The sequence below is a fragment of the Cynocephalus volans genome, chromosome 7, assembly GCF_027409185.1.
Source record: "Cynocephalus volans isolate mCynVol1 chromosome 7, mCynVol1.pri, whole genome shotgun sequence".
NCBI classification, from domain to species: Eukaryota; Metazoa; Chordata; class Mammalia; order Dermoptera; family Cynocephalidae; genus Cynocephalus; species Cynocephalus volans.
The window spans coordinates 80,066,217-80,091,101 of record NC_084466.1 but is presented as its reverse complement, the minus strand read 5'-3'; positions in this window follow the sequence as shown (position 1 = coordinate 80,091,101).

Here is a 24,885-nt window from a genome sequence, read left to right as displayed (position 1 = left end):
ACTTTCTTTCAGTTAATATCCCAAATCCTCTGCCCCTCTTTCCTCCTGTTTTGAGCAGAGAGGGTTTCAGGGTCATCTCTGTTCATGAAAGAAGTCCTTAATTCTTTCTCTGTCTTATGATTTTATCAGTTTAGTAAAGAAAAAAAACCCAAAGAGTGATGATGTACAGATCCCTTGGGCAACCTCCCCGTGCCCCCCAAAAGCTTATTTGGCTTTTTATTTTAAACCGTTTATCCAGTTGTTGCTTTGCTGCTCATTGGAATCACCTGGGGAACTTAAAATACTCCCCGAACCCTGAGCACTTGGACTCAAAGATTAGTAGTTTTTAAAACTCTCTAGATGATCTCAACGTGCAACTGAGTTGAGAACCAGTGATCTAAGGCAGCACTTTCGTAGATATTAATGTGCACATGAGCCACCTTGGGATCCTGGTAAAATGGAGATTTCGATTCAGGAGGTCTGGGGTGGGGCTATAGAGGAGGCATTTGTAACCAGCTCCCAGGAGATGCCGATGCTGTTGGTCTGCAGGCCACACCTTGGACAGAAATGGCCAAGGTGTATTTGTTGCCTCCTGATGCCAGGTGATTTGGGCGGGGGGGAATAGAATATTTTGAAGCCATCTTAGGCAAAAATAGGCATGGGAGAGCAAGAGAGCTCCAAAAAGCTCTTTTGATTATAGAACCTCCCCAGGTTGTTAGGAAATGATTTCCAAGCTTATACATAAATGGGACTGACAACTATGGTTTAGGGGAGGAGATGGACTTCCAGAATGTAGAATGTTCCAGACCAAAGTCACCTGGTAGATCAATCCTGATTAGAATCACTAAGGGGAGCTTTCTAAAAATTCAGATTCCTGGGCTCCACCTGAATAGCTTCTCACTCAGCACATTAAAGTTGGGTCCCAGGAATATGCATTTTTAAAATAGCTGATTTAAGTTCAGACTGATTTGGGAACCACTGATCTAGTGCACCCTACCCCCACCTCCTGCACCTCACACACATGCATTTTATAGAAGAGGAAGCTGCCTCAGGCGTGAGCTTCTCTTCATGACAATACTGGAATTTTCTGCTAAGGACTGAGGGAGTGAGAAAAAAGAAACCTAAATCAGTGATAGGCAGAACTTCTTCCAGGTCACGGCCATTTGGGGAACCAGATTCTGGCTAATAAATTCAGGCTACGTGTCTGCCTCTGCTTCCCTTGGCTGTCAGGCTAATTTTATGAGACAGTAAAAACAACAACCAGGTATACTGATAGCTAATAAAAAAGGCGGTTTGGCCCTTCAAGAAGAGGAGAGTTTCTGCTTCTCCAGAATGCCATGCCCACCTGTGGGAGGGGAGCATGGTGCTTTGAGGGCTGTGCCCCACTCTGGGCAGGCTGGCAGCCAACCTCTCCAGCATAACTGGGTGCTGCACCTGGGCATGGTCTACCCTCCTTATACAACTCGCTGGCACCCTTAAGTCCCTTCAAAGACAGAGGGCGAAGATTTTTAAAGCTCCATAACAAATCAAAGCCACAATCCAAACCTACGAGTGGAGAGACTTCTGCCTGCCCCAGGGGACTATCTGCAGCCCTCCAGCCAGAGCCCCAGGGGGGATGCTCACGGCTCTAAGTGTCTGTATCACATCTGGCTCTGCTCACCATGAACATGCAAGGGAGAGATTAGCTACTTTCAGGTCTGTTCAATACCCAACAGCTACCCCTGGATGCCCCCTACCCTGCCCAAGATCAGCAGAAAATGCTGCCTGAGGAGAACGTATAGATATTTGCCGTAATTATTCCTGTGATTTCTTTAACCAGTAGGTTAACGAATAGACGTTTCCCGTTATCGATGCTTGATTTTTTTCATTAAATTAGGCATGAATTTCCAATTTTAAATCTTAATTATGTTTGATCATTCATTCATGTATTTATTTCCTGTGCATATACAATGTATCAGTAACTATCATATATTTATATAGTTTAATGCCCACGATCGTGTTGGGAGGAATGATTGTCTTAATTTACCTCTGAAGAATTTGAAGCTGAGAGACCACAAGCTACTCATCCAAGATCACATGGCTAAAAAGTCAGTTCATGGAGGTTTGGACTCAGATCTCTCTGGCTCCAAAATGCTGTCTCCTTCCCCCAAATCACGCTACCCCACAAATAATACTTTCTATCATTTTAGAGACTGAGAGAAGTTGCTAATTGTAATTTTTTTAGAATTTTTTTTATGGCAAAGACATGATAAAGCTAAAAGACACACTGCCAACTGAAAGTAGTTTCAACAGGTAACAATTTAATATTCGTACTTAATTAGCACACTCATAAATCAATAAGCTAACATTTGCATGTGTTATTTTCTCAGAGAAGGCTCCCTGACTCCCCAGTCTAAGTCAGACCTCCACGACTTCATGGCTTCGCCCCTCTATCTGTCCTTCCTTGTGCATGGCTGTGTCCCCAGCAGTGTTTGACAAATGCTTGTTCAGTGCAAGGCACTGTGCTATGCGCCACCAGTTTAGGGATGGACAAAATAGCAGGATGACAAGATTTACCTGCATTTCATCCCTTTTGGAAGTATTTACACTGCCAGATTGTGGCCCATTTCTTTAAAGTAAACTTTTTATTTTGGAATCATGTTAGGCTTACTGAGAAGTTGCAAAGATAGCACATAAAGATCTCACCCATTTCCCCCTAATATTAACATCTATATTATCACGACGAATCATCATGTCCAGGTAATTCAGGATAATTTCCTGTGGAGTGTGGTAACCACCGGGCCGCAGCCAACAGACCTGAGTCTCTGGAGCTCAGCAGTGGCCTTGACCTCTCGAGTCTCAGTTTTCTTGGGGTACCAGAAATAACAGGATGGCCCTGCCAGGGTTTTTTGTTTGTTTGTTTGTTTTTGAGGATTAAAGGAGACCACATCTATGAAAGCCCCCCAGCGTGGGGTCTGGCACACTTGTTGATAGGAATCTCTGTAATCTGCCTGAAGTAGTAGTTTCCATTAGGCTGTGTGTTTAAAACACGCCTGGGGTTTCCTGTTTTCACTGTCATTCCCCACAGTGCTGAGCCATACCTTGACCTGCGTTTACTTAATACATTCTGTGTATTTGTGGCCCTTCTCCCACCTTCCCTCGTCCTGTCCCAGTAAATCCTGTGTGACGGATTCAGGCCAAGGGCAGTTGTTCTCAGCAGAGATACTGTTTCCTTTTCCAGATTGCATCTTTCAAGGTCCTTGGCAGAGGCGGGTGGTCTCGCCACGCCAGTGAGCAGCACCGATGCACAGCTCGTGCCTCCTGAACTCACAAGTGGCAAGCGAGGGGATGGCCAAGAGGCGCCCAGGAGAAAGCAGTTCCAGAGCAGTCATGTAAATGGGGCCGTGGGGAAGGCAGGTGGGAGTGCAGGTGAGAGGGGACAGAAGGAGGGAAAACAGACGTCGTTAGGAGACTGAGCCCCAGTCATTTTCCTTCCCCTCCTGATTTGTTTTATGCCCCCTGAACAAGATGCCAAACTGGCACATGAGTTTTCAGAAATGAATAGGATACTTCAGGTTTCAGAACTGAATGATGCCCTTGAGTGCACGCTTGGTGCCTGAGCCTACCTGCATCTGCTGTCACACAGATGCCCTCGGAAAGAAGCGCCTCCTTGGGCACAGCTCACTTCGCCCACAACATCCTGGGGCAGCTGACAGGCACATGGTTTGGGGCCATGCCTGGATGAGACTTCTCCTTAAGGGGCTCTTTCTCATTCACAGCAGTCCATCAGGAAGGGTCTGCTCAAAATGAGTAGTTGCTAAGCCCATTCAATACAACCGTCCCTATTCCTTACATAGCACAAGAGAACTTGAAATAGAATATTTACATGCTGTTTTTTCCTTCTTTTCTCTTTCCTTTTTTTTTTTTTTTAGTGGGACAGAATTGTTCTTTAATGCTTGCCTTTCCATTTGTGTCCAGTTTTTTAATTGAACCACTCTCTCCACTTTGGGTCTTTGGCTGCAAGACTCTGTGAGTGGAGGAAGCGCGGGGTGTCCCCGCCTCAGCCAGGCAAAGCAGACGACCCGAAGTGGAGCAGGAGAGAGATGTGCAGTGGGAGAAACTCGATGGGGAAAATCTGTGCACACACTACAGAGGAAGAAGAGGCTGAGCAGCAGGTCACACACTGGGAATTAAAAGGAATTATGACCAATTTTGGAAATTGTAATGTACAGAGAGTTTCAATTATAATGTACAGAAAGTTCCAGTAATGTAGGGCTCTTTTTTCCCCCTCACATTAAATATAGCTTGGAAAAAGTCAAGGTGTATCAAAGCCTTTGTCATAACCGAGAGCTTTCTACCTGCTGTCTGCTGGAAAGAGGGTTGACCTGTGCTCCAAAATGAGATATAGAAAATATAGACATTTCTTGGCACCTCTAACCACCAGTGTGTATGAACGGGCTTAGAGCTTTATCCATAAGTTGCAATATCTTGACTTTGGAGCCTGTTTCCTAATTCCTTCTAGGCAGGTGCAAATTCTAATCGATGGAATCTCCTGTCCTCACTATTCACTCTTCTTCTCCCTTTATCTTTCATGTTTTTCTCCTTTTCTCTTTCTCCCTTGCAAGGTCCAGAGTTCTGCAGAGCAGGGTGATGGTGAGGGTGAAGAAGCAAAGAAGAATGCAGAAGCAAAAGAGAGTTTAGTAAAGACAGCTTCAGCCTAGGACTTAAGAAAGCTGAGCTTCAGTCTGAACAACACTATTAATCTGAAATAATAATAGCACTTACCGTTTATTGAGCATTTACTATTGATAGGCATTATTACAAACACCTTAAATTCAACCTGCCCAATTGTATGAGGTGGGTGCAGCTTTGGTGCCTTACTACAGATGGGAACACTGAGATCTAGGGGACTTAAGTCACCTCCCCAAGGTCATGCAGCTCTTAGAGGCTGGGCTGGAATTCAAACCAACCTTGAGGATTGTGCTCAAGACACCATCTTGCCTCCCTTGTGCAACTGGAAGCAATTCATTTAGATTCAAGAGAATTTAAATGTTTTTAAATTTCCTTCTAGACCTTTCTTCAATCAAGTCCTAGCTTTTCACTCACCTTCCCTCAAGACTTACTAAAAACTGTGGCGAGTTGGCATTTCACACCCAGTGTGGTCTCCTAAAACCAGTTCCTGAGACCCTGTGAGAGGAACTCTCACACTTCAAACAAAATATTCGAGTTCATCCACTCCCATGCAAAAGACCTTGTTGGAGACCTCTGTAGATCAGCACTGCAACTTGACAGAATGTAGGAACAACACTAAGGTGCTTAAACAATGAGTCAAACATGGATGAACCTCAAAGGCATTATGCTGAGTGAAATAAGACAGACACAAAAGGACAAATTCTGTATGATTCCATGCATGTGAGATGCCTAGAATAGTCAAATCATAGAGGTGGAAAGTAGAGCAGTGGTTGCCAGAGGTTGGGGAGAGGCAAGTGAGGAGTTGTTATTAATGGGTGCAGAGTTTCTGTTTGGAAACATGAAGAAGTTCTGGAGATGGACCTCGGTAATGGTTGCACAACAGTGTGAATGTATTTAATGCCACTGAACTGTGTTTTAAAATGGTTAAAATGGTAAATTTTATGTCATGTACATTTTACTACAATAAATGAATAAATCAAGCTTCTTACTATTTATTTATAATTGTATAATATGTGTTTAGTAAAAAAAATTAAATAAACAAGTGTAATAATCAAATTAAAATAATTTTTCTTAGCCAGAAAAACTATAATTATGATTTCTATCCAGTCTTTTTCTTTTGCATTCACCTGTCTAACACACACGGACACTCATATATTTGACTTCATACTGTGCAAAGTTATTCATCTTGTTTTGTAAGACTGGCCCGAAAGCACGAATCTTACTTGTTGGGAAGGCTCATCTCGCAAAGACCAGGAGACAGAGATCGCTGAAATCAAGCAAGAGGAGTTTATTCCAGCATGCTGGGGTCACTCAGTCTCCTGGACAGGAGTGACCCCGAGCTCTTAACATGAGCACTTTTTATACAGTTTGGTAGGCAGACTTTGGCAACAGGATGAGTTGTATACAGCTTATTGGTCACCTGAGGTGACTTTTAATTTCGTTGGTGGCCTTCAGTGGGGTGGTACACAGACGAGGAACTGGGGAATTGACCAATACCCCACCCCTTTTGCGGTTAGGCCCTTCCTGGAACTGGGTGAACTTTGGACTCTTTGGAAAGTCCCTTCCCCCTGGCAATGGAAGGTCCTTATCTTCTGGTAACAGAAAGTCTCAAGCACCTGATAGTGGAAAGTCCTAAGTGCCTGGTATTGTTTACCCAAAAGGTTGGAGGTTATCTCTACCTCTACAGTTTTTTCATTTAACATGACACTATGAGGATTTTCCAAGAAATATAAATTTATTTGAAATTTATTTGTAATTGTAATGGCTGCATATTAGTCCAGGCATGCTGCAATTTGTGTAGCCTTCTCCCTGTTTTTGGATGTTTGGGTTTTTCACTTTGAAAAGCAGTCATGCTAGTTCACTTGTCTTTGCAGGCCCCTGATTACTTCCTAGGGCTGGCTCCTATAAGCAGTGCTGTTGGGTCAAAGAACAATGTATAAGGTTTGAGAAACCTTTTTCTCCTCTGTGTGCGCATGCGCATGTGTTTGAATTAGTTTATGAGCCCTTCGCCTGTCCTTTGGGAACTGTTAGAAGCACTGGCAATGTCTCCACCTTTCTTTGCTGTTGTTGGTTGCGTGATCTTCAGATTCCTATCCTTGAAAACTGCCTTTAAGGAAGATATGTTTGAACTCTGACCATCCGTACAGCCAAACTTGAAGATCTGAGCAAAGGAGGTCTGTTTGGCCTTAGGGATGGTGTCTGGGGTTTTGTTTGTGTCAACATGGCTTGTATCACACAGGAGGGTGTGACGTTAGGGTAGAAGCTCCACTCCCCTCAGGGCATGGGGAAAACCTCCCCCAGCTCTACTCGGCCCCAAATGCTCACCGAAGCATTCCACAGTCTTCCTGCTTAGAAGGAGCGAGGAAAATGAAACCTTGCTGAAGCTTCTTTGGCTGCTGGTAAACAAACGGTTAAAAGTAACCTGGACAGCACTGACCTTGAGATTTCCAGCATGCACGGTGTTATGTACTCCTGAGAAACACACACACAGACTCATCCTAGTAAGGGAAACTCTGAACCTCTGATGCCCAGGCAATTTTTGGTTTCAAAAGTCCTTGAGGCTTTTCCTAGGGGCCTGCTGACCTTTTCTCACTATGATTACCTCTTTTCTGCATAACTCCCTCCCACTCTTCAGATCTCAGCTCAAATGTGATTTCTATATGGAAGCTTTGATGATCCTTTCAAACTATAGACACTCCTAATATGTCTTTAAAAAGCACTTTTTCTTATAGTGCTTTTCACAATTTGTAGCTGTACTAATGTGGGTAATCATTTGATTAGTGTATCACTTAATGTTTTTATTCAGCAAATATTTTTTAAATACCTGTGCATGCCAGAAACTGTACTACTTGCTGGGATGACAGCGATGATAAAAACAGATTTGGTTCCTCTCCCAATGGAGCTGAGAGTCCAGTGGGAAATAAACAAATAAAAATATGATTGCAATCTGCAATGTGCACTATAAAGGAAGCAAGCAGGTGCAATGACAGTGTGGTGGAAGGACCTCATCAGACGGAGTGATCGTGAGGGTCATCCTGAAGACCAGACGAGTGAGAGGAGCTGTCCTTGGGATGAGCTGGCATGTTCAAATCAAAATCAAAACAAGATGCACACATTGAATTTGGCTGATACACTTTACAAAGGGAGGGTCCCCCTCTATTTTTTCCCCTACCAGTTGTTAAGAAACCAAGTCTTTTGTCCTGTAGAATTTCTCACATTCTCTGGGGTTCTGGTCAAAGATGGCAGAATAGATGGTCCCCAGTGTCACTCTCTCCAACAAATCAACCAATTTACAACTATTAAAAAGCAATGACAGCCAAGCTGGGGTTGCTAAACCTATGGAGTGCTTGAAGGCAGGAGAAGCCACAATGAGAGAAAGAAAGGACTGCTCCCACTGTTTTGAGCCCCACCTGCTTCAAGGCTGGAGCTGCTGAGCACATGGAGCAGGAGCGGGCAAAAGCCACAGCTGTGCCCTTCGTATGAAGTTGTTTGGAGACTGCAGGGGAGAAGAGGGCCTTGGTGGCCCTCAGGCCAGCAAGACCACTGACAGGATTCTCTTAGACCCACATGGGAGCAAGGAGCCACAACTGAAAAATGAAGCAACTCAGAGGCTGGTGAGTCATTGCAAGGGACCAGTGCATGGCCTGTCCCATGGGAAGTGGTTAGAATGCAGGTGGTGGGGGAGACAGGCCTCTGGGGGAACACTGGGGCACAGCATGGACAGCTGATCTCCACTCCAGTCAGCACAGGCCCACTCAGTGGAGACTGGTCAGGAATACAGAACTGCAGGGGGTGCAGTTTGCTGAAAAGACTCAGGCTCAGACCAGAATTTCCACACAACCCAGGTGTACCAGACATCTCAAGACCCAGAAGTACCTACAAAGTCAACCATTAAAGCCTGAGCTGCACAGAAAGCTTTCCCCAAGGAATCAGCAGCAAAGCAACAATTTAGCTCAACCACACAGCTCAAGTACTGGTCCTCACAAGAAGTTCTCCCATTTTAGAAGTAAGCAAAGGACAACAAATTAGTTCCAGTGCAGAGTTTAAGTGGTGGAAATAGTGAATAGTCCAACACAGAACTGAAAGAAAAAACAAAATACCCACAGATCAGAGACAAAGTTTGATATTAACTAGTAAAGTTCTCACATCACCAAAGAACACCTAGAACACCTAGAAAGAGACTGGAAGCCCCCTGTGCTCCCAAGCCAGGGAGAGGGGAGGGCCGGGGGCCTCAGCCATGCCCCCAAAACCTGCAACCAGCCCAGCAATGACCACCGAGCCTCTGCAGGAAGCACCCAAGGCTCCCGAGCTGGGGCAATGGGAGGCCTTGGGCCTCAGCCATGCTCCCCTGATGACACCCTGACATCTGCATCCAGCCCAGCAATGAACAAGCCACTGCTGGAAGCCCACTCGTCTCCCCTGCAGGAATGAGAGGGTGCCATGGGCACCTCAACCAAACTCCTTCCTCCTCTTCCCACCCTACTTCCTTCCTACTTCTCCTCTCCCCCTCCCCCTCAACTGCTCTGCAACATCTTAGAATGTAATAAAATAATAATGTTAATAAATAAAAGAATTTCTCACTTTCTGGATTTTGCAGATTTCAAACCCAAGGTGTCATCTAACACATTCTTCTCTCACTGGTAAATCATCTAAACTGTTAGTTTACATCTACATCTGAAGACTGGCTCAGATTCAGGTCTGACTTTTTGTTGTTGTTGTTGTTGTTGTTGTTGTTGTTGTTGGTTGAGGGAAGCAGAGAGAGGCAAGAATACCTGTGACGTGGTGCTCTGTGCTTCCTATCACATCACGTTAGAGGACAAGGGTGTCTGGTTGTCCTGCGTCTTGTGACATTAAAACTGATTGGGGGCTTGCTGGGGTCAGCCTGTTCCATCACTATAAAGTTCCCCATTAGCTTTTGACTTAATAGTTTTAGCAGTTACTGATGGCAACTTCCCAGACTCGTTATTTAATTAGGAATCACAAAATGATGCTGTTGTAATTCTATCGTTCTATCATGGATTGAATTATGTCCCCCCAGATTCATATGTTGTGGTGGATGGAATTAGTTAAAACGAGGTTCTTCTGAAGTATGGTTAGCCCCTTATCCAATCTGACTGTTGTCCTCATAAAAAGGGAGATTTGAACACAGAGATAGACACATAAGCACACAGACACACCACGTGTAGACTGGAGTTATGCTACCATGAACCAAGGCAGATCCTTCCCCAAAGCCTTCAGAGAAAGCATGGCACTGCGAGCACCTTGATGTCACACTTCCAGCCTCCAGAACCGGGAGACAATAATTTCTGTCGTTTGAGCCACTTGGTCATGGTACTTTGTTATGGCAGCCCTGGAAAACTCACACACATTTCTTCAGCAGTTTTTGATGGGAAACTCAGAGAGAGAGAGAGAGACTTTCCCTCAACAAGTGCTTGTTTATTCTGGGGTGCAGTTCACACAGGAAATGCAGAATAGGTGCTTGGTTCTTTCCCTGTATTTGCTAGTTTTTAGAATAGTGAGTGGTTCCCTTGCATCCTCCAAAGGCAACCAGTAAGGTTTTGTAAGTTTAGTATTATTATGTAAGTATGGATTTTAAAATGTTTGATATGTCTCAATCCATTGCAGTTATTAATCCTTTTGATGATTACATTTCACTGTCTTTGGAGAGAGGCAGTCTCTTCCAGAGGACTCTTGAGTCTTCTGGAAGAAACTGTAATAGTTTGATGACTTTCTTGCTTTTTGGTACAATAAGATGTTTCAGGTTCATCTTGCCCCAGACATGTAAACTGCCGTTTCCGCAGGGGCTCTGGCTCTGTTTAGTGAAAAATAATGTTATGAGGCCACAGTCTTGGTGCTGGGAATACTCACTGCTGTCAGGCTGATGACTATTTCTAGACCTTTTCAGTGGATAGAGCTGGAAAAAAATTTTAAGAGAAAATACATCATAAGTTTATAATCTTTATTTCTTTTCTCTTAATACTGAAAATTTTTGTTCTTAGTCATTAACTTTATTATAATAAATTATTTGGTTTATCTTACTCTATGTGTCTGTATTATAATTTTAATATACCCTTAGTTAAAATACAGAATAGTTATATATATAGAATAGGTCCAAAATAACAACATCAATCGTTATTCTAGCAATGTTACTAAAGTAATAATATTGCTATCTAACTGCAATATTGTTGAAAACAGTTTAAGGTTTTCTTGTGACTCTCTTAAGTCCTTGGGATATATATCCCAATAAAGATGCCCAGTCTAATTACTATGTTTTAAAGTCTTCTGAAATAATTCCTTTGTGTGTGGTTAAGCCACTACATTTATACACATTTAGGCTCATTTGTTTTATTTTGCTTTCAATACTTTTTTGATGGAATTTTGTTTTATAAAACATTCGGTTGTCTCCAAAGTCAAATCTATACAATAAGGTTCGTCCAGGTAATCTAGTTTATGTTGTCTTCTCCATCACCTTGTTCCCTCCCTCCCTCCCATATAGGTCATCATTTTTATGGAAATTTAAAATAATAGATATAGATCCTATTCTCTCCCATTCTAGGGTAGAAGTGAGTATACTATACACACTAGTCTCAACTTTGCTTTTTTCACTTGACAATATATCCTGGAGATTTTAGTAGGACATGCAGTATCCCTCGTTCTTTTTTATAATGCATTATGTGAACTTGACTAATCCATAGTTTCTTCAACTAGTCCCCTAGTAGTGGACACTTGGTTTGTTTCTCCAGTCTTTGGTTATTACAAGAAAGGCCTTCTCTCCTTACCTTATTGTATTTTGCCAGCCTATCTTATGGATACTCCTACTAGGAGTAGGATTGCTGGTCAAAGGGTTAAATGCATGTGTAATTTTTCTCAATATTTCCAAATTTTCTTCCCTGGGAGCTGCACCAAATTGCATTCCCGCTAGTGAGGTGTGAGGATGCCTGGTGTCCCCAGCAGAGCAAGCCATGAAACTGCTGGATAATTGCCAGGATGACAGATCTAATGGTATTTTTATTTAATTCTAACTTACATTTCCCTTCTGACTTCACTACTTTTAACAGAAGAAAAGAGAGAGAAGATGGGTAGAAGTGTGAATATGTAGATTTGGTGCTGCACAGACGTTTACCCCTCTAGATTGTAAGCTCCATTAGGGTGGGCCAGTGGCTGTTTCACTCACTCTTGTGTCTCCAATCCTGAGCCCAGCACGTGAAAAAGAGGAGACACCCACCAGTGTATGAGGAAAGTGAATGAATGGATGAGTGAAAGAAAGACAGAAACTCCCCTGTCTGCCCATCCCATAACTGTACTGGGGTCTATTCAACCTTTTACATTCACACCTTCTTTCTCCTCTCTCCAGAGATTAGGGGAACCATTTGGAAGTTTAAATTAAATTGTGAGTTTTAAATAGTCACAAAAGGGTCTTGTCTAGTGCCATGTCCAAGAGCTTACTGAGTGGTGCCACTGTGAGTACAGGCTGAGGTGGGCACAGCAAGAAAACGTGCCCATGTGTAGCTCTGCCAGGTGAGTGTTACATGGGAAGGATGGACTGCTTGATGAAGGGAGACAAGAATCTCTGTGTGAATTCCCTCCCTCTGCATTTCATCCCATCACCAACTCCAAGCTCTCCAAACTGCCAGCAGCCCCCAGCTCCTAAGCCTGTGGTTGCACGTGGCATTCCCGATGTTCTTGCATCCCATGCTTGGCCATCTGGAGGAACAGGAGCTCCCTGGCACACAAGGCAGTCCCTGCCACCTGGGGATAAACTAAGCCTAAAGCCTCTTTGACATGCACCCTTCAGATAAAACAGCTTTGCTGCTGTCTATACTTTATCTTTCCCCTCAAATAATCTCAAATAATCTCAGTTGCCTCTACCTCTTTCTTCAATGATATGGCTCCTTGTAGGGAAGTTTACTCCTAGACTTCCGCCCCTTCTTCTCCTGCTAGAAACAATCCATTCTTCATGACTCAGGGTCAAAGTCACATCCCTTGACTATATCAAAATTAAGGATTTCCACTTATTAAATCATGGACACAATTAAAGGCAAGTGACAACTCGGGAGAATATACATGCATACCTTGGAGATAATGCATGTTTGGTTCCAGACCACCGCAATAAAGCAATTATCACAATAAAGTAAGTCACACATATTTTTTGGTTTCCCAGTGCATATAACAGTTATGTTTACACTACACTGTAGTCTATTAAGTATGCAATAGCATATGTATAAAAAATGTACATAACTTAGTTTAAAAATACTTTAACTAAAAAATGCTAATGATGAGGGTTTCAAGATGGCGGCGGCGGCAGCGGCTGGCGCGGAGTAGCTGAGGTGGAAAAGGTGGCCACTGGGCCTCAGGCAGTCGGGAAACTTGTGGACCTTCCTCTGGCCATCTCTTAAGGGAGGACTGCTGCTGCTGGCCGGTCGTGGGGGCTCAACGCCACTTTGCCCCCGGCAGGAGAGGCTGCCTCATTTACAGGCAACAGCTTTGAAATGTGGAGCAGGAAAAGAACTGATTCTTAGCTGCAAAAGCGAGTCTTGAAACAGGGATCACGGCGCCAGGGCTGCTGTGGATGCAGCCAGGATCCCGGAGGCTGGGGCCGCACTGAAGGCGGCCAGCTGCCCTATTCAGGATTCGAGGTTTCAGGCCGGCATTAAAGAAGATTCCTGGGAGCGCCCGAGCGGCGCCGCGACTGAACAGCCCGAGGCGGCAGCGCCGAGAACACGGAAGGCAACAAACCAGAGACAGAGCGAGCGCCCGACCTGGCACAGCACTGTGAGTGATCCCTGGCACAGCTCTGTTCGGGGGGTGGATGCCCACGCGGCTCCCGCCTGCACCACCAGGCCACTCACTGCCCCGGTGCTGCCTCCATTTTCCCAGGTGCGGGCAGCTCCGCCCTGCTCGGCCATCACTGAGCCCATTTGCTTGGCCTGGCGCGGGGCTTTCCGGACCCTGCGGGCCGGCCTCCTCTCCCACTCCCTCCGCGGTTCTCTGGCGGGGCTGGGGGTGTGGGGCGTCCCGACCAGTGTTGGGAGGGCTAGGAAGTACGGGCGGGCTGACTGTCACTCCACCACACCCTGGACTCCGCCCCAGTAAACTTCCTGTTACTGGGAGGCAGATACCATCTCTGCGACCACCAGTTTGGAAAAAAGCCTAACGAATTTCTGGTTGGGAATAGTGTGGCAGGAGAGTTCCCAGGTCCGCTTGAACCTGCCGGAGAGCAGGCTGCAGGCGGGCACTAGACTCGGTTTATACCGGGGGGATACAAAGGTGAACAAGACCCGAGAAAGATCTACACAGTGCTACAAAGGCACCCAGAGAGACTGGTCGTCTGTGCCTAGCAGAAACCTGGTAGACTTCCTGGGCGAGGCGGTGCTGAGCAGGGTCTTGAAGGCCCAGCTGATAGACGAGGGGTGCAGAAGACACACCCCAGCCCAGCACAGTGTGCACAGAGGGGGGAGACGTGCGGCCAGGGAGGCGGAGACTCGACAGAAACCACACATCCGGTGGGATCGCCACTGCACGATCTAACAGCCTGGGCCAGAGCACACGGAACGGGGAGAAGTCCTGTACAGAAAGTGAAAGCTCAACAGAGATCACGTGGTACGTGATCCACCAGCCCAGCAGAGTACAAGCTGACCAGAAAGGTGGCTCCCCGGAGAAGCCCAAGACCCGAGGCAACCACACACACAAGACACTAGAGGCCAACTGAGCAGTCACGGCGGGAGCCATACCAAATTGGCAACCACAGCAACATCCTAGTTAGTCATTAGTCTCAAACCAGTGGACTGTGAAACCCCCTGCCACAATGAATAAACACCAAAAAAAAGACACCAGAAATACAAAAAATCAAGAAAGTGCACCACCAAAAGTTAATAAATCTCATACTCTAGATCCTATAGAACAAGAAGCCCTTGAAATAACTGACAAGGAATTTCGAGTGATAATTCTAAGGAAACTGAATGAGATACAAGAAAACTCAGCTAGACATCATGATGAAATGAGGAAAAGTATACAGGATCTGAAAGAGGAAATATACAAGGAAATCAATGTCCTGAAAAAAAATGTAGCAGAACTTGCTGAACTGAAGAAGTTATTCAGCGAAATAAAAAACACAACGGAGAGTTTAACCAGCAGGCTTGTCGAAGTTGAAGAGAGAACCTCTGAACTTGAAGATGGGCTGTTTGAAATAACACAAGCAGACAAAAAGAAAGAAAAAAGAATCAAGGACATGGAAGAAAATCTGAGAGAGATATCAGACAACCTCAAGCGTTCAAATATCCGAGTCATGGGTATTCCAGAAGGGGAGGAAAATGGAGATTCCATTGAAAACATATTCAACAAAATAGTGGCAGAAAACTTCCCAGGTATAGGAAAAATCACAGATCTTCAGATCCAGGAAGCTCAACGATCTCCAAACGTATTCAACCCAAAAAGGCCTTCTCCAAGACATGTCATAGTCAAATTGGCAAAACTCAGAGACAAAGAGAGAATCTTAAAAGCTGCAAGAGAGAAGCGTCAAATCACCTATAAGGGAGCCCCAATCAGGTTAACATCAGACTTTTCATCACAAACCCTAAAAGCTAGAAAGGAATGGGATGATATTTTCAAAATACTAAAAGACAAAGATTGCCAGCCAAGAATACTCTACCCTGCAAGGCTATCCTTCCGAAATGAGGGGCAAATAGTATATTTCTCAGACAAACAAAAACTGCGGGAGTTCACTACCACAAGACCACCCTTACAAGAAATCCTCAAGGGAGTACTGGGTTTGGTTCCTGAAAAATAACTTACCACTGCCATAAAAACCTAAGAAAAATCTAAACCCCCTAGTACAATAAAAATGGCATTCATGAAGAGAAAACAAGCTAACAAAAACACTATCTACAACCTAAGGAACCAACAAACAAAGAAACCAAACAGTAAATCAGAAAGCAAGGAACAAAAGACACCTAAGACAACCAAACAACCAATAAAATGCTAGGAATAAATCAACACCTTTCAATAACAACTCTTAATGTTAAAGGCTTAAATTCCCCAATTAAAAGACACAGACTGGCTGACTGGATCAAAAAACAGGACCCAACTATATGCTGCCTACCAGAGACCCACCTCACCCATAAAGATTCACACAGACTAAGAGTGAAAGGATGGAAAAAGATTTACCATGCAAACAGAAAAGAAAAACGAGCTGGAGTGGCTATTCTTATATCTGACAAAATAGACTTTAAACTAAAAACCATAAAAAGAGACAATGAGGGACACTACTTAATGATAAAAGGACTGATCCATCAAGAAGACATAACAATCATAAATATGTACGCACCCAATGTTGGAGCAGCCAGATTTATAAAACAAACTCTATTAGACCTAAAGAAGGAAATAGACACTAATACCATAATAGCAGGGGACCTGAACACTCCACTGTCAATATTAGACAGATCATCTAGGCAAAGAATCAGTAGAGAAACACAAGATCTAAACAAGACTCTAGACCAATTGGAATTGGCAGATATCTACAGAACATTCCACCCAACAACCTCAGAATATTCATTCTTCTCATCAGCACATGGATCATTCTCCAGGATAGATCACATATTAGGTCACAAATCAAGTCTCAATAAATTCAAAAAAATTGGAATTATCCCATGTATCTTCTCAGACCACAATGGATTAAAACTAGAAATTAATAACAAACAAAACTCTGGAAACTATACAAACACATGGAAATTAAACAGCATTCTACGTAATGACATATGGGTCCAAGAAGAAATCAAGCAGGAAATCAAAAAGTTTATTGAAACTAATGAAAACAATGATACATCATACCAAAACCTGTGGGATACTGCAAAAGCAGTATTGAGGGGAAAATTTATTGCATTAAATGCTCACTTCAGAAGAATGGAAAGATGGCAAGTGAACAACCTAACACTTCACCTTAAAGAACTAGAAAAACAAGAACAATCCAATCCTAAAGTTAGCAGACGGAAAGAAATCATTAAGATCAGAGCAGAACTGAATGAAATTGAAACCCAAAAAACAATTCAAAAGATCAACGAATCAAAAAGTTGGTTTTTTGAAAAGATAAATAAAATTGACAAACCATTAGCATGGCTAACAAAAAAAAGAAGAGAGAAGACTCAAATAACAAAAATTAGAAATGAAAAAGGCGATATTACAACTGATTCATCTGAAATACAAGGAATCATTCGAGACTACTATAAACAACTATACGCCAACAAATTTGAAAATCTGGAGGAAATGGATAAATTTCTGGACACACACAAGCTCCCAAAACTGAACCGTGAAGACGTAGAAAATTTGAACAGACCAATAACAATAAAGGAGATTGAAACTGTTATCAGAAGGCTCCCAACAAAGAAAAGCCCAGGACCAGATGGATTCACAGCAGAATTTTACCAAACATTCAAAGAGGTATTGACACCGATTCTTTACAAACTATTCCAAAAGATTGAAACGGACGCAAATCTCCCAAACTCATTCTATGAAGCAAACGTCATCCTGATACCAAAACCAGGTAAAGATATAACCAAAAAAGAAAACTACAGGCCGATATCCTTGATGAATATAGATGCAAAAATCCTCACTAAAATACTAGCAAACAGAATACAGCAACACATACGAAAAATTATTCATCACGATCAAGTGGGATTCATCCCAGGGATGCAAGGTTGGTTCAACATACGCAAATCAATAAATGTGATACACCATATTAATAAACTCAAACACAAGGACCATATGATCATCTCTATAGATGCTGAAAAAGCATTTGATAAAGTTCAGCACTCATTCATGACAAAGACCCTCTATAAGTTAGGTATAGAGGGAAAGTATCTCAACATAATTAAAGCCATATTTGCCAAACCCACTGCCAATATCATCCTGAATGGGGAAAAGCTGAAAGCTTTTCCTTTAAGAACAGGCACTAGACAAGGATGCCCACTCTCACCACTCCTATTCAACATAGTGTTGGAAGTACTAGCCAGAGCAATCAGAGAAGAGAAGGAAATAAAGGGCATCCAGATTGGAAAAGATGAAGTCAAACTGTCCCTGTTTGCAGATGACATGATCCTATATATCGAACAGCCTAAAACCTCTACAAAAAAACTCTTGGAATTGATAAATGATTTCAGCACAGTAGCAGGATACAAAATCAACACACAAAAATCAGTAGCATTTCTTTCCTCCAATAGTGAACATGCAGAATGAGAAATCAAGAAAGCCTGCCCATTTACAATAGCCACCAAAAAAATAAAATACTTAGGAATAGAGTTAACCAAGGAGGTGAAAAATCTCTATAATGAGAACTACAAACCACTGCTGAGAGAAATTAGAGAGGATACAAGAAGATGGAAAGATATTCCATGCTCTTGGATTGGAAGAATCAAAATAGTGAAAATGTCCATACTACCCAAAGTGATATACAAATTCAATGCAATCCCCATCAAAATTCCAAAGACATTTTTCTCAGAAATGGAAAAAACTATTCAGACATTTATATGGAACAATAAAAGACCACAAATAGCCAAAGCAATGCTCAACAAAAAAAATAAAGCTGGAGGCATAACACTACCTGACTTTAAGCTATACTACAAAGCTATAATAACCAAAACAGTATGGTACTGGCATAAAAACAGACACACTGACCAATGGAATAGAATAGAGAATCCAGAAATCAACCCACACACTTACTGCCATCTGATCTTTGACAAAGGCACCAAGCCTATTCACTGGGGAAGGGACTGCCTCTTCAGCAAGTGGTGCTGGGATAACTGGATATCGATATGCAGGAGAATGAAACTAGATCCATACCTCTCACCGTATACTAAAATCAACTCAAAATGGATTAAGGATTTAAATATACACCCTGAGACAATAAAACTTCTTAAAGAAAACATAGGAGAAACACTTCAGGAAATAGGACTGGGCACAGACTTCATGAATACGACCCCAAAAGCACGGGCAACCAAAGGAAAAATAAACAAATGGGATTATATCAAACTAAAAAGCTTCTGCACAGCAAAAGAAACAATTAAAAGAGTTAAAAGACAACCAACAGAGTGGGAGAAAATATTTGCAAAATATACATCTGACAAAGGATTAATATCCAGAATATATAAGGAACTCAAACAACTTTACAAGAAGAAAACAAGCAACCCAATTAAAAAATGGGCAAAAGAGCTAAGTAGGCATTTCTCTAAGGAAGATATCCAAATGGCCAACAGACATATGAAAAAATGCTCAACATCACTCAGCATCCGGGAAATGCAAATCAAAACCACATTGAGATACCATCTAACCCCAGTTAGGATGGCTAAAATCCAAAAGACTCTGAACGATAAATGCTGGCGAGGCTGCGGAGAAAAAGGAACTCTCATACATTGTTGGTGGGACTGCAAAATGGTGCAGCCTCTATGGAAAATGGTATGGAGGTTCCTTAAACAATTGCAAATAGATCTACCATACGACCCAGCCATCCCACTGTTGGGAATATACCCAGAGGAATGGAAATCATGAAGTCGAAGGTATACCTGTTCCCCAATGTTCATCGCAGCACTCTTTACAATAGCCAAGAGTTGGAACCAGCCCAAATGCACATCATCAGATGAGTGGATACGGAAAATGTGGTACATCTACACAATGGAATACTACTCAGCTATAAAAACGAATGAAATACTGCCATTTGCAACAACATGGATGGACCTTGAGAGAATTATATTAAGTGAAACAAGTCAGGCACAGAAAGAGAAATACCACATGTTCTCACTTATTGGAGGGAGCTAAAAATTAATATATAAATTCACACACACACATACACACACACACACACACAAACCGGGGGGGGAGGGAAGAAGATATAACAACCACAATTATTTGAAGTTGATACAACAAGCAAACAGAAAGGACATTGTTGGGGGGGGAGGGGGGGAGGGAGGTTTTGGTGATGGGGAGCAATAATCAGCTACAATGTATATCGACATAATAAAATTTAAAAAAAAAATATTTCAAAAAATCATAAAAATAAAAACAAAAATTTGTGTAAAAAAAAAAAATGCTAATGATTATGTGAACCTTCAGTGAGTCATAATATCTTTGCTGGTGGAGGGCCTTGCCTCAATGTTGATGGCTGCTGACTGATCAGGGTGATGGTTGCATAAGGTTGGGGTGGCTGTGGTCATTTCTTCCTCCCCTAAAGTCTTGAATTCCTCAAAGGCACCCAGGATGGTCGGAATCAACTTCTTTCAAACTCAGGTTAATGCTCGTATTTTGACCTCCTCCCATGAATCCCAAGTGTTCTTGATGGCATCTAGAATGGTGGATCCTTTCCAGAAGTTTTCCACTTTACTTTGTCCAGTAGATCCATCACAGGAATCATTGTCTGTGGCATTTATAGCCTTAGGAAAAGTGTTTCTTAACAAGTAAGTCTGGAGAGTCAAAATGACTCCTTAACCCATGGGCTGCAGAATGGATACTGTGCAGACAACATGAACCTCCTTGTACGTCTCCATCAGAGCTCTTGGGTGACCAGGTGCATTGCTGCTGAGCAGTAATATTTTGAAAGGAATCTTTTTATCTGAGCAGTATTTCTCAACAGTGGGCTTCAAATATTCAGTAAACCATCCTGTAAATAGAGGTGCTGTCATCCAGGCTTTGTTGTTCCTTCTACAGAGCACAGGCAGAGTAGATGTGGCATGATTCTTAAGGGCTCTAGGATTTTCAGAGTGGTAAATGAGCGTTGGCTTCCACTTCAAGTTACCAGCTGCATTAGACCCTAACAAGAGAATCAGCCTGTCCTTTGAAGCTTTGAAGTGAGGCATTGACTTCTCTCTAGCTACAGAATTCCTAGATGGCATCTTCTTCCAATACAAGCCTGTTTTATCTACATTGAAAATCTGTTGTTTAGTGTTGCCACCTTCATCAGTGATCTTAGCTAGATCTTCTGGATGACTTGCTGCAGCTTCTACATCAGCCCTTGCTGTTTCACCTTGTACTTGTATGTTATGGAGACGACTTCTTTCCTTAAACTTTATCAACCAACCTCTGCTAACTTCAAACCCTTTCTCCTGCAGCTTCCTCACCTTTCTCAGCCTTCACAGAATTGAAGAGTTAGAGACTTGCTCTGGATGAGGCTTTGGCTTAATGGAAGGTCGTGGCTGGTTTGATCTTCTATCCTGACCACCAAAACTTTCTCCATATCAGCAGTAAGGCTGTTTTGCTTTCTTATCATTCATGTGTTTACTGGAGTAGCAATTTTAATACTTTCCTTCAAGAACTTTCCCTTGGCATTCAAACTTGGCTGACTGGAGAGAGAGGCCTATCGCGGCCTTTGGCACGTCTTCCTCACTAAGCTTAATTCTTTCTAGTTCTTGGTTTAAAATTGTTGATGTGTGGAACTTTCTTTCACTTGAACACTTAGAGGTCACGGTAGGGCTATTAATTGGCCTACTTTTAATATTGTTGTGTCTCAGAGAATAGGGAGGCCCAGGAGAGGGAGAGATGAGAGGAACGGCCGGTCAGTGGAGTGGTCAGAACACACACACAGCATTTATCGATGAAGCTCACTGTCTTATATGGGCGCAATCGTGGCACCCCAAAACAATTACAATAGTGACATGAAAGATCACTGACCACAGATCACCATAACAGATATAATGGTGATAATAAAACGTTTGAAATATTGCGAGAATTACCAAAATGTGACGCAGAGACACTAAGTGAGCATGTACTGTTGGAAGAAAGGTGTTGGTCGACTTGCTGATGCAGGGTTGCCACGAACCTTCCATCTGTAAAAAACACGGTGCCTGTGAAGCACAACGAAGAAAATCGCTTTGCTTTGTTATGCTTCACACAAATGCAAGATAGAAAAGCAGTTGGTGTGAAAAAGACATGGACAGTTGGGTTTATAACCAGCTGAATATGAACTATCAGTAGCTGTCCAAGAGCACGTGCAGGGCTGTATGTATTGTCAGCTCTACGGCGCCTAACTCAAGGACACGGGAGCTTACTGCGCTCTGCACTGGACACACCCTTTTATTTCTAATGTTATTAGTATTGGGGTTCATCCCAAGGAGGAGATCAGGATGGGAGGGAAAAGGTCCTTCAATCACCTTAAGTTGTTGATGAAGCCCAGATGATCCAGCCACATCGCACCTCTGAGAAGGCCTGCTTCTGTGAATTCTCATAGGCAAGCTGAACCAGTCTCCTGTCACTTAGATTGAATTTCTCTTCCTCTTTATTTCTCACATTTCTCCTAAAGGATATCACGAGAACTTTGTAAAACGCCCCCCTGAAATCCAGATAGGCTTTGTCCACACCAACCCTGCACCTAGCAGTGTGATTTAGCACCAGTGAGCCACGGAGTTGGAGGCACATGTTGGACGTTGTGCACCTCAGTCCTCCACAGAGGAGGAAGCAGAAGGCAAGCTCGGCGCGGGTCCTCTCCACCAGCTCACACGTCCCAGTTAGCAGGGTGGGCAGGGGCAGTGTTTTGACTGGACCCCTGGGCTCCTGACCCCACGTACAAGGGGCTTCACAAAGGGTCCCACCTCTTCGAGAGAGATCGTGCTGGCTCCCAGTGACTGTCTCTTGCTTTTGCTCACAATCTGTTAAATAAATCTACTCCACGATGTTATTGGGGCTTCATGTGATTTAGAGAGACTTGAAGCCCAGAGAATGTCCAGGGATTCAAAATAAGCCAAGTCTCTGGACCAGACATATTACATTCCAGAATACAAAAATAACCTGCATGTGATCCTGGAAACACTGTGGGCAGGCTTTTTGGAAGAGTCTGAGAATGATTTCTGGGGAAGATTGGAATTGAGGAGACTTCTTTGAGGAAAAGAGAAGATTTTGATAGAGAAAAGTCTCTTAAAACGGGGGAACTGGAGCCACAGGAGAGTTGGGAATGCATGTGGTATGTTCTGGACAAGGCCTTTTCAGTCTTAAGTGGCAAAAGGACGGTACTGGTTCACCGAACTGGAAAGGCCGGGTGCATCAGGACAGCTGGCTCCAGAGGCTCTGAAAGCACGACAGGAATATTCCTTCTGTCTTTCAGCTCTGCCTGTTGTCAACTCCTTTCTCAGGAAGACTCACCCCAAGATGGGTAACAGCAGCTATTACAGTCCCAGTAGGGAAAGAGCGCCTTTTTGCCAATAATTCCAGAAGTGTCCCAGGGAGGGCACTCATTGTCTCCCCACTCCAATAGGGTTGTCAGATTTAGCAAACAAATGTACAGGGCGTCCTATTAAATTTGACTTTCAGATAGACAATGCATAATTTCTCAGGATAAGTATGTCCCATGCAATATTTAGGACACATATAATAAATTATTTACTGGCAATCCAAATTTGAATTTGAATTACATTAAATAGACATCCTATATTTTATCTGGCACCACTATCCCCACACCATACCCTGTGGCCACGCAGATGAGGAGCTTTGGTCCAGCCTGGGTCACATGTCCACACTCTGGGTTCCAGGACTGAGGTCAGCCCCACCCCAACCCCAAGGACTGGGAGCAGGAGTGGGCGGGTCAACAAGCCAACACTTTACTAGATGGGGCTGGATGTCGGGCAGAAAAAACCACAGACACCCACAGCAGCTGACTCCACTTACGCAGAAAGGCCAAGATAAAAGCAAATTGGTTCTCAGATAAATGAGCCTTGCTTCCCTGTGACCCCAGCACTGTTGGGATTTCTCCGTCTGCTCTTTCTGGGCCCCAACCATGTGCCTACTGTGTGTCAGCTCCTGGAGGAAAGGTCTATGTGCATCCTGTTCACCACTGCGATCCCATCACTAGGCATGTGAAATTTCAACTAGAAACTGTTGAATAGCCACACGAAGGAAGCGTTGCCTGTCCTTTGTACTTCCTCCTTGTGTAAATTTAATATTCTTACTAAATGAGCCTCTTCAAAAGAGATCTTCAAAACGTTCTTACGTGAACAATGGTGTGCCTTGACAACAATAGTTAGGCTCACGTGCTGTCCTTCCATGGTGCCTTACACCTCTGGCCCTCTCTCCTGTTCTTGGAAAAGCTCATAAGCTCCATTTGATGAGATCCCAGCAAGAAAGATGCATACTTTTCTCACACTTTACACACAAGGAAGCAGAGTCACCAGAGGCTGGGCCATACCATCAAGACCACAAATAGAGGGGATAGAATTGGGCAGAGTTTGGGAGTCCCACTCTAAGCTGGTTCACCATCTTCCTGAGAACTCTGTGTTTTTGGAACCATAATATTTGCTCTTCATGTGCAGAATTTCAGCTGGGAGAAAGCTGACCAGTTCCTAAGGAAAATGTAAGTGTAGGGACTTCCCATTTCTGGCAAGATGCATAGCTGGGTGTTCCATTGAAAGTTAGAAATATTTTCTGAAGGTGGATTTCAAGCATGAAGGAAAGGGACTGGAGGAGAAGTCAGCAGACTTAGGATCAGTCCTGGCCCTGCCCATCCTCTTAGGTTCCCTCCTGAGACAGGACAAAGGCTGCTCTGCCTGCTGACAGCAGAGAGCCTGCGTGTATGTCACATAGTGCCTCCCAGAACCTGCACAAAGGGGCCACGTCAGGGCTCAGGTGTCAGACCATCACAACCTGTGATGGTTACAGCAATTTTTTGGCCAATGGAAATAAAATGTCTTGAGGAAAAGACTGCTTGTCCTAATTCACCCAAAACCTTCGTTTTTGTCCCAAGCCTTCTTTGTCCCGGTAAGAGAAGTGTAAACTTCCCTTGAGCAGTAAGGGCAGGCCAAAGTGAAGCTTTAAAGCCAGAGGGTCTGAGATTTAAAGCCAGAGGGTCTGATTCCAAAGTCCTGTGCTCTTTCTGCAACACCAGACCTGCTTCTCAAGGGGGTGACGAGGAGGGAATGAGAGCATGGTGCTCACAGGAGTGTGCCCCCCGGGTGCTACACAAATGTGTGGAGTTGCTGTTAAGATTCGCCTTTGGGCAGGACAATTGATCTTATCGATCTTACTTTTCCTGCAGAGGACAAGCCAGTGTGCCACGTGTCCTCTGAAAAGCACCCCATGCTCTGTGGTAGCCATGGCAGGAAAATGCACAATGAGCACCAGGATGGCAGAGAACTGGAGCCGTATCTGAGTCAGAGGGTGTTGACAGAAGACAGCATCAATGACCATGGCTCGGAGTATGTGTCTACATCCCACATGTCTCCTGTTTGTCCAGGTCCCACCTCCTTGGGGACAGTAGAGGTAAAACTGCATAGG